Source organism: Pongo abelii, chromosome X (assembly GCF_028885655.2).
Source record: "Pongo abelii isolate AG06213 chromosome X, NHGRI_mPonAbe1-v2.0_pri, whole genome shotgun sequence".
NCBI lineage: Eukaryota > Metazoa > Chordata > Mammalia > Primates > Hominidae > Pongo > Pongo abelii.
Window position 1 is genome coordinate 38,770,018 of NC_072008.2, and position 11,742 is coordinate 38,781,759.

Sequence of the window (11,742 nt, forward strand, 5' to 3'; positions counted from 1 at the left end):
AACTCATCATTTTTTATGGCTGCATAGTATTCCATGGTGTATATGTGCCACATTTTCTTAATCCAGTCTATCATTGTTGGACATTTGGGTTGGTTCCAAGTCTTTGCTATTGTGAATAATGCCGCAATAAACATACGTGTGCATGTGTCTTTATAGCAGCATGATTTATAGTCCTTTGGGTATATACTCAGTAATGGGATGGCTGGGTCAAATGGAATTTCTAGTTCTAGATCCCTGAGGAATCGCCACACTGACTTCCACAAGGGTTGAACTAGTTTACAGTCCCACCAACAGTGTAAAAGTGTTCCTATTTCTCCACATCCTCTCCAGCACCTGTTGTTTCCTGACTTTTTAATGATTGCCATTCTAACTGGTGTGAGATGGTATCTCATTGTGGTTTTGATTTGCATTTCTCTGATGGCCAGTGATGGTGAGCATTTTTTCATGTGTTTTTTGGCTGCATAAATGTCTTCTTTTGAGAAGTGTCTGTTCATGTCCTTCGCCCACTTTTTGATGGGGTCGTTTGTTTTTTTCTTGTAAATTTGTTGGAGTTCATTGTAGATTCTGGATATTAGCCCTTTGTCAGATGAGTAGGTTGCGAAAATTTTCTCCCATTTTGTAGGTTGCCTGTTCACTCTGATGGTAGTTTCCTTTGCTGTGCAGGAGCTCTTTACTTTAATTAGATCCCATTTGTCAATTTTGGCTTTTGTTGCCATTGCTTTTGGTGTTTTAGACATGAAGTCCTTGCCCATGCCTATGTCCTGAATGGTATTGCCTAGGTTTTCTTCTAGGGTTTTTATGGTTTTAGGTCTAACATTTAAGTCTTTAATCCATCTTGAATTGATTTTTGTATAAGGTGTAAGCAAGGGATCCAGTTTCAGCTTTCTACATATGGCTAGGCAGTTTTCCCAGCACCATTTATTAAATAGGGAATCCTTTCCCCATTTCTTGTTTTTCTCAGGTTTGTCAAAGATCAGATAGTTGTAGATATGTGGCATTATTTCTGATGGCTCTGTTCTGTTCCATTGATCTATATCTCTGTTTTGGTACCAGTACCATGCTGTTTTGGTTACTGTAGCCTTGTAGTATAGTTTGAAGTCAGGTAGCGTGATGCCTCCAGCTTTGTTCTTTTGGCTTAGGATTGAATTGGCGATGCGGGCTCTTTTTTGGTTCCATATGAACTTTAAAGTAGTTTTTTCCAATTCTGTGAAGAAAGTCATTGGTAACTTGATGGGGATGGCATTGAATCTGTAAATTACCTTGGGAAGGATGGCCATTTTCATGATATTGATTCTTCCTACCCATGAGCATGGAATGTTCTTCCATTTGTTTGTATCCTCTTTTATTTCCTTGAGCAGTGGTTTGTAGTTCTCCTTGAAGAGGTCCTTCACATCCCTTGTAAGTTGGATTCCTAGGTATTTTATTCTCTTTGAAGCAATTGTGAATGGGAGTTCACTCATGATTTGGCTCTCTGTTTGTCTGTTATTGATGTATAAGAATGCTTGTGATTTTTGTACATTGATTTTGTATCCTGAGACTTTGCTGAAGTTGCTCATCAGCTTAAGGAGATTTTGGGCTGAGACAATGGGGTTTTCTAGATATACTATCATGTCATCTGCAAACAGGGACAATTTGACTTCCTCTTTTCCTAATTGAATACCCTTGATTTCCTTCTCTTGCCTAATTGCCCTGGCCAGAACTTCCAACACTATGTTGAATAGAAGTGGTGAGAGAGGGCATCCCTGTCTTGTGCCAGTTTTCAAAGGGAATGCTTCCAGTTTTTGCCCATTCAGTATGATATTGGCTGTGGGTTTGTCATAAATAGCTCTTATTATTTTGAGATACGACCCATCAATACCTAATTTATTGAGAGTTTTTAGCATGAAGGGTTGTTGAATTTTGTCAAAGGCCTTTTCTGCGTCTATTGAGATAATCGTGTGGTTTTTGACTTTGGTTCTGTTTATATGCTGGATTACATTTATTGATTTGCGTATATTGAACCAGCCTTGCATCCCAGGGATGAAGCCCACTTGATCATGGTGGATAAGCTTTTTGATGTGCTGCTGGATTCTGTTTGCCAGTATTTTATTGAGGATTTTTGCATCAATGTTCATCAAGGATATTGGTCTAAAATTCTCTTTTTTTGTTGTGTCTCTGCCAGGCTTTGGTATCAGGATGATGCTGGCCTCATAAAATGAGTTAGGGAGGATTCCCTAGGATTTTTTTTTTTTTAATTTTTAGCTTTTTTTTATTTCAATAGGCTTTTGGGGGAACAGGTGGTGTTTGGTTACATGAATATGTTCTTTAATGGTGATTTCTGAGATTTTGGTACACCCATCACCCGATCAGTGTACACTGTGCCCAATGTGTAGTATTTTATCCCTCGCCACCTCCACCCTTTCCTCCCAAGTCCTCAAAGTCCAATGTATCATTCTTATGCCTTTGTGCCCTCATAGCTTAGCTCCCACATATGAGTGAGAACATACAATGCTTGGTTTTCCATTCTTGAGTTACTTCACTTAGAATAATAGTGTCCAATTCCATCCAGGTTGCTGTGAATGCCATTATTTCATTCCTTTTTATGGCTGAGTAGTATTCCATGGTATATATACCACATTTTCTTTATCCACTCATTGATTGATGGGCATTTGGGCTGGTTCCATATTTTTGTAATTACAAACTGTGCTGCTACAAACATGCATGTGCAAGTATCTTTTTCGTATAATGACTTCTTTTCCTCTGAGTAGATACCTAGTAGTGTGGTTGCTTGATCAAACAGTAGATCTACTTGTAGTTTCTTAAGGAATCTCCACGCTGCTTTCCATATAGGTTATACTAGTTTACATTCCCACCAACAGTATAAAAGTGTTCCCTTTTCACCACATCCATGCCAACATCTGTTTTTTTTTATGTTTTGATTATGGCCATTCTTGCAGGAGTGAGGTGGTATCGCATTGTGATTTTGATTTACATTTCCCTGATAATTAGTGATGTTGAGCATTTCTTTCATATGCTTGTTGGCCATTTGTATAGAGAAAATCTTCACAGTCTATACATCTGACAAAGGACTAATATCCAAAATCTACAAAAAACTCAAATAAATCAGCAAGCAAAAAACAATCCCAACACTTCTAAGTATATACTAACCAAAAGAAATGCATGTATATATCCATAGAAAGACTTGGACAAGAATGTTCAGAGCAGTTTTATTCAGACTAGCCATTAACTGAAAACATCCCAAATGTCCATCAACAAGAAAATGAGTAAACAAAAAACTTTGGGGTATATTCATACAGTGAATGAGCAATAGAAAGAACTTATTAGGATGCATCCAACAGCGTGGATTAATCTCAAAAACATTAGGTTGGGTGAAAGAAGCCCTACACAAAAGAGTATATACTGTATGATTCCATTTATATAAGGTTCAAAAACAGGCTGGGCACAGTGGCTTATAACTATAATTCCAGCACTTTGGGAGGCCAAGGCTGGAGGATCATTTGAGCAAAGGAGTTCAAGACCAGCATGGGTAACATAGTGAGACCCTGTCTCTACAGAATAAATAAATAAATAAATAAATTAAATTAGCCAGTCATGGTGGCTTGCACCTGTAGTCCTAGCTACTAGGGAAGCTGAGGCAGAAGGATCACTTGAGCCCAGGAGGTCCAGGCTGCAGTGAGTCATGTTTGTGTCACTGCACTCCTACCTGGGTGACAGAATGGGACCCTGTCTTACAAAAAAAGGATTTAAAGTTCAAAAACAAGCACAACTTGTGGTAATTTTAAAACTGGTTGCCTCTGTGGGTGGGGGAACTGACTTTAATTCTGGGAGATGGGAATTCTCTATATCTTGAGCTGGGTGGTTACATGTTGTATATTTTTGCTAAAATTTTCCAAACTGTACTCATAAAATCTGCACATTTTACTATATGTAAATTATACCTCATTAATCTACTAAAACAATAGTTGGGTCCTGGAAAAAACAAAACAACTGGACAAGGACACTGCTGGCCTGGCCCAACCAAACTACCCAGCTTCACACAGGGAAGAAATGTCAGCCTCCATGTTGGCATGTTGTACTTGGGTGCATGTGCTGGACTAGTTCCCACATAGAAATGGCAAAACATGCTTATAGAGTGCCTGAGAGAGAAAATCCTTCTTTCCCCAGAAGTTTCCTACCATACAGAGAGGCAGTACATGCTAATGGCTAAGAAAATGACTTTGGAGTCAAATAACATAGATTCAAATTTTGGCTTTCCCAAATATTAGCCTGATGACTTTGAGGAAATTCTTACTGTTCCAAGCCTCTCATTGCTCATCTATAAAATGGGTATGATAATACCTTCTTCAAAGTACCATCGTGGAGATTGTCTGCAAAGTGCTCACTTAGCACAGTAACACCCATATGGTAAAGTATTCAATAAATTGTAGCATTTCATTCTATATTCATATAGGGACCAAATGTCTGAACATCTACCTTTCAAAGCTTATCTAACATCTTCTCCTTAAAGAACTTTCCACTATTCTAAGACTGCTAGGAAGAGTAACATACTGAGTTCTTAAGGCCTTAGTGCAAATTACTTTTAGAAAAATATGACTTCCCTCAGAGAGAAGCAAGGTGGGTAGGTCATAGGGTAATTTACTTGACATAGATGTACGGGAAAGCACTGCTAAAGGAAGAGGTGTCATTTGGGATTCCTGTTTGCAAGTAATTGAGATGATCTTTGGCTTCACTGAAGGCAGAGGCTGGAAAATCAGGCCTGGGCTTACAGAAACCAAGGTCACTCTGGAGGCCTAGGCCACACAATTCATAGCAACTAATTTAAAGTAGGAAGTAACCCATAAACGCATGACCTACATTTGTTTCATTGCATCAATTCCTCAAGAGCCAAAGTTTGGGGAAAGAGTATCAGATTTGCCTAGTTTACAGTCCCACCAACAGTGTGAAAGTGTTCCTATTTCTCCACATCCTCTCCAGCACCTGTTGTTTCCTGACTTTTTAATGATCGCCATTCTAACTGGTGTGAGATGATATCTCATTGTGGTTTTGATTTGCATTTCTCTGATGGCCAGTGATGATGAGCATTTTTTCATGTGTCTGTTGGCTGCATAAATGTATTCTTTTGAGAAGTGTCTGTTCTTATCCTTCGCCCACTTTTTGATGGGGTTGTTTGATTTTTTTCTTGTAAATTTGTTTAAGTTCTTTGTAGATTCTGGATATTAGTCCTTTGTGAAATGGGTAGATTGCAAAAATTTTCTCCCATTCTGTAGGTTGCCTGTTCACTCTGATGGTAGTTTCTTTTGCTGTGCAGAAGCTCTTTAGTTTATTAGATCCCATTTGTCTATTTTGGCTTTTGTTGCCATTGCTTTTGGTGTTTTAGTCACGAAGTCCTTGCTGTAAACTAGTTCGACCATTGTGGAAGACAGTGTGGTGATTCCTCAAGGATCTAGAACTAGGAATACCATTTGACCCAGCCATCCCATTACTGGGTATTTACCCAAAGGATTATAAATCATGCTGCTATAAAGACACATGCACACGTATGTTTATTGCAGCACTATTCACAATAGCAAAGACTTGGAACCAACCCAAATGTCCAACAATGATAGACTGGATTAAGAAAATGTGGCACATATACACCATGGAATACTATGCAGCCATAAAAAAGGATGAGTTCATGTCCTTTGTAGGGACATGGATGAAGCTGGAAACCATCATTCTCAGCAAACTATTGCAAGGACAGAAAACCAAACACCGCATGTTCTCACTCATAGGTGGGAATTGAACAATGAGAACACCTGGACACAGGATGGGGAACATCACACACAGGGGCATGTTGTGGGGTGGGGGGAGGGTGGAGAGATAGCATTAGGAGATATACCTAATGTAAATGACGAGTTAATGGGTGCAGCACACCAACATGGCACATGTATACATATGTAACAAACCTGCACATTGTGCAGATGTACCCTAGAACTTAAAGTACAATAATAAAAAAAGAGTTTTTATTATTAAAATTGTATGCTCTCACAGGGCAGAAACTATAGCTATTCTTTATTTAAAAAAAAAAAGAGTATCAGATTTGTCGAGCTCAGACCAACTTCTCTTTCCTGGCTCTCAAACTAGGCAAGGCTAGGAAAGACTGGATGTCTTCGGCTTCCAAAGGGTGAGGCAGGAACCTGGAATTACCTTACACCAAGACTACCCTAATCAGGGAGAGATATTCACCAAAAGAAAATTGGGGTGCCCTGGGAAGTGGCAGTGGATACTGGGCAGCTGGAAAGTAACAAATATCTACAGGAACACAGGGCACAGTAGTGGAGGGCCAGAAAAATACCATTTCCCCCTTCTTAGTGGGTTCTTAAGAGACCTTGTATTTGGAGCTCAACCACTTTTTGGTGATCCTATTATTAAATTCATCTCAACAACAGCTCTGAGCAGTAGAGAGGGACTATCAATTTATTTCCTTATTAGCGACCTGTTCCGTCTCATTGTATTTATTTCTTAACAGTCCAAGTGCTTTCTGTGGAGGTTAGCAGGAAGCCTAGAGCAAATATTTAAGAGCATCATTTGTTATATTATGTGTTACATATATTATATATTATATACTATATTTTTACACATATAAAAGTTAAAAGATTAGGGTGACTTCTTGCACAAATCTTAGTAAAACAACTGTACTAGCTAGTAAGTTATACACAGTAGTCATTAAAATGTTGAAATATAGGGAAATGTAAATTTCAGCTCATTTAAATGTTTCCAGAAAAAAATTTTGTTTTCATAGAAATGTTACTTTGGTGTTGCCTACTACAACCTTTTTGGGAAGAAGGAGGCCAAAATATAAATTTGAAAATTGTACTTAAAATTTATTTTAATTTTTAAATTTCCCTCAGACTTTCTTACATACATTTTTCCTCAGCTTGAGAGAAATCATGTGCTGCCATACTACATTTTTTAATTCAATATGAACTTAATCAGAAAATATTTTTACTTCAGTTAATCTCTGTGTGTGTGTGCGTGTGTGTGTGTGTGCGTGTGTGTGCGCCTGCTTATAAAGCCTTGGTAAATTTTGACAACTGCCTTTTCTGAGTGGTATAATATCATAGCTCTTTTGCAATCATTTTGAATTACGTGTGCATGTCAACCAATTCAAGTACACTTCTGCTCTATAGGCAACTTCATTTAGTTAAAAAAAAACCTTGTTTTTACCATAACACTGTGCTTCACAAAAAATGATAATAACTTTCATATTATATCACAAAACAAATAACTGAATCCTCAATGTTGAAATTTTAAAATGAATTTTCAATAGAATTCAAAACAATATATTTTCCCTTTCACAGAATGAACTTCTAAAACTTTTACTTTGATACAACGAATTGGGTGAGAAAAACTTAGCCATCATTGGAATTAACGGATTGTTTTATTTGAAGCATTCAATATCACTGATATAAAACTGACCTCACTTAATTCTTTGCAAAGCTCTGCTAATGAAGTGAACACAATAACATCTATCAGTTCGTTTTTAATATACGCACATGAACACTTGGAATAGAAATGAATGGCATTAATTTAGGAAAATGATGATTTGATCTAAATTAAAAGTCATGCTTTACTGAGTGATATGTAAATACACCTTCTGAAGATGTATTAATACATGTTAAATTGCCATCTTCAGGCCCAGGCTTCTTAAATTAACTATGAAGTTTTGAAACTACGAAGTTTTCTAAGTGCAGCAAACCACCATGGCACATGTATACCTATGTAACAAACCTGCACGTTCTGCACATGTATCCCGGAACTTAAAGTAAAATAAATTAAAAAAAGAAACTACAAGGTTTTGAAATAAATGCTAATGTTTCTTTCACAGATCTACCTCCTCAGATTTTATATAGCCAGTCAGTGATATTATTTTGGCTCCCAGGGTGGCTGGTAAATGGCTCCTAAACTTTTGTGCAAATTACATCTCCATGATCAACTTTCTTGAGAAACGGAAAGTCAGTTGTTTGGTTGTTATTAATAATCATGTGCTTAATTTTTTTTTCAGAATGAAGCATCTTGTTTACAGCTTAATATATATGCATATAAAACACACTTCTGTCCACTCCCCCATAAGCGGGTCCAGGCAGCTCCTTCCTACAGGGGGCAGGGGAGAGGGCCATCAGGGCAGTGCCTATCTTCTCAAAAGCACTTACCCTCCCCTCCCGAAATGCTCCATGCCTCCAGTTCCGATACAGGGGGCCAGGCAGGAAGCCCCTCTGAAAAGGAAAGGGTCCCCCCAAAACTCCCACCCCACCTTGGTTTGAGCTGCAGTTGTGGAGGACCTCGCTGAACTCTTTGGGACCCCTCATTTCTGCTACCTGTTACATCATCCAAGCCAGAAGCACAAGTCACAGGTAGGTGGGGGTGGGGAGAACTGGTCTGGTGTTGGCTCAGTCAGGTGGTTGCTCTCCCTGGAGGACCCCCCAGGGCTGATGTCTCTGAGGCTGTAGAATCCTGATTTGGACTCCTCCAGCCCCCTATTCCCACCATATTTTGTGAGGTGAGCTCCTGGGCTCTCACTGGCTGCCTGAGGGTGGGGCTGATCTCAGTTGGAGTCAGAATCTGAGGAGTCCCTTGAAGAGGAGGAGCTGGTGGATTCATTATCTTCATCCTCACTGCCATCCTCCTCATCATCCTTATCCTTGTCATCCTCCTTATTCTTGTCCCTATCCTTGATCTCATCCTCAATGCTGGACTTGGAGGAGTCCCCACCATCAGAGGAGTCACTAGTCTCATCATCTTCCTCTTCTTCCTCTTCATCCTTTTTGTCCTTCTCCTCAGACTTCTAACTGGACTTCAGGGTAGCCAGCTGGACTTGGATTTCAAGTCTCAAAGCTTAGTCATTCTCTTACGTTTATTGGAGATGTACTCTTTGTAAATTACATGGTCCTGGGGAGACAGACTCTTGATGCAGAGGCCCAGGTGTACTTTGTACACTTCTGCTGCTCCTTGGCCAGCTTTTTGTAGTGCTCCTTCTGGCTCTGGGAGATGTGCTGCCAGCGGCTGCCATTCTCTACCATGCATTCCTTCAGTGGCAGGTGGTTCAGCTCCCCATTGGACAGCAGCTCCTGGGAACTGTTCATGGGAGGCTTCTTGGTTTCTCCCAGGAACTTTATCTTCTTGGAAGAGTTTCTAGCAGCCAGAGGTGCCTGCATCTCACTCGGTTCTCTCTCGTATCGCTTTTGGTGTTTAGCTGCCTTCTTAATCCATAGCAGTTTCTCCTTCTTCTTTATGTTATTCCAGGTCATCTCCATGGCTTTTGAGGCCTTCACCCAGTTGTTCTTCAACTGGGCCATGTAGTCACTAATGATGCTCTGTTACCAGATCTTCTCTGCTGTCTTGGGTGACTCTGGCAGCTTGCCCTGTGCCTAGTGCTCCCTCCTAGGCCTTGTTCTTGCCTTATTCTTCCCAGATCATTCCACATTTGGGCCAGCAGGTAGGTCCACTCACTCCCAGAGAGCTTAGGCTGCTCCTCCCACGGCTGCTACCACTTCTCCTCAAAAAAAAAAAAAAAAAAAAAAAAAGAAAGAAAGAAAGAAAGAAAAGAAAAAAAAGAAATGAACATGTCCAATATGGGCCACTTAGGCTTCTCTGAGCTGTCTTTACCCCCATCTTGGGATGGCTTCTTGGAGGCCAGGCTGGTGGTTTGCTTCTTGTTGCTATTCAACATCTTCTCCTTCCCTAGGACCCACTACTGCTCCTCCTTGGGGAAGTCTCTCAAGTAAATGGAGGAGCTCCACCTCATAATGTTTCTTTTTCTGAATGCACTTCTTGTGATAGGCATCCTTCTCCTTTTGGGAGAGGAGCGTCCACTGTTGGCTGCACAGCACCATGCACTCTCTGCTGGGTGTGTCCTTCATGTCAGCCATGAGCTCTTCTCAGTACAGCAAGTAGCTGTTGGGAAGTGGCTTGGTGGGTCATCCATCAAACTTGTCCTTGAGCTGCCATTCTCAGCCTTGGTGAGGGTGAATTTGGTGATGCCCACCCCACTGATATTCGGCTCAAGGTGCTTCTGGATATAGTCCCACATGGTCTCCTCATATTCCTTCTGCTGATCCAGGGCCTTATTAATCCATTTCAGCCTCTTGTTGTCCCAGAGCTGAGACCACTGTTTCCTAGGAAGTCCTTCACCTTCTTACCTCCTTTGTAGTGGCATCTGGGCTCACTTTGAGATACACCTTCTTCTCATGAGCGTACTACAGTTGCTGGAGAATTTGGGACTTCTTGGGGATATCTGACTTCTTGTCATTCTGGATTGGGTCAGAGTGATCCTCTTTGAATTGGGTCAGTTTTCTACAGAACTTTTGTTTCTCCTTGTGGAAGCCCTGCATATATTTTATCTTCTTCTCCGGAAGCTGCTTGGATTTCTTGGATATAATCTTGGTCAGGTCCAGATTGCTCATCTCAAGGGGAGTTTCACATACTTGTCCTGCTTCTCCATGAAGAAGGGAAATAAGGAATCAGGGAATTCCTTGGGAAATCTGCAGGGGGTTTTTTTTGTTTGTTTGTTTGCCTTTGTAAGGATTTGTAACACGTTTCTGAGCATTGAGGATCAATTCTGTCAATGTATGGAACTTCCTGGCCTTGTTAGAAATCTCTACCCATTCAAGCTTGCACATGTCTACAGAAAAGTCCTTAAATGCTACATTTTCCCACTCCATATGTGACTTGGTAGTTTTGAACTTGGAGCTGTCATTGACTGTAAAGTAATTTTTCAAGCATTGTGGCAAAGTCAGCATGTCTTCCTGGTACCAGCAGTCTTGGCCTTTGGGGGTGGTCATTTTCACGTCTGTGGGGCAGTCAGTTTTTCTCTTTATCCTCCAGGTGTCCAGCTACCTCTTCCATGGTGCTGGCTGGCAACCCAGGATCAAAGCCACCTCACCCCTTTAGAAGACATACCAATTCCACTCAGGCAGGCTGAGAGGTGAGGGACTTTCTATCCCTCTCCCCTCCCAAAGAGGAGGTGGTCACAGGTCCCACACTCTCAGAGATAACCAGCCAAGACCCTAACAGACTTAATGGGTTGGTAGATGTGGGAGCATGCTCCTCCTCTTCTTCCTAACCTCTCCCCTATCCCCTGCAGCCTGGCTCCGTGGTGTGCACAATCCCCTGCCCACTGGAAACTGCTTCCTGCTTCCATGTGCAGTGAGCACCCACCCTCCACCTTCCTTCCCCAACCCTGGCCAACAAAAACCTCCTCCTCCTTGGAGCACCCACCGAAGGGAGGCTCCAGGCTAGAGGGCCTGCACTTCACTTTTAAAAACTCATTGTAACTAAAAGGGTTTGTTGAAAAATAAATGCATTATCAAACAATAAAATTGTTGTAGATTAGCATCATACAATAAAGAAAAAAATAATGTAGTAAAAGCATTCAGGCTAATCTCTATATCAAGGGTCAGGCCAGATCTAACCTATAACCTGTTTCTGTAAATAAAGTTTTATTGGAACACAGGCACTCTCATTTATGAGTATTGTCTATGGTTGCAACAGAGACCTTATGACTCACAATGCCTAAAATGTTTGCCATCTGGCACTTTAAAAAAATGTATGCTGACCCCTACTCTATATGTAACATTGCAGGGATGGTCAGCTTCTATTTCCAGTACATATTTTACATACACCTAACCCAGGCTTTCCCAACCTTGGCACTATTGATATTTTGGGTTGCATAATTCTTCGTTGTGGGGGGTACTGTCCTGTGCA

General features: G+C 40.8%; 1 pseudogene; it reads right to left on the reverse strand.

The window, feature by feature from the left end:
- Positions 1-8,584: 8,584 nt before the first annotated feature.
- On the reverse strand, positions 8,585-10,850 carry LOC100435753 (nucleolar transcription factor 1-like; annotated as a pseudogene).
- Between the last annotated feature and the right edge of the window lie 892 nt (positions 10,851-11,742).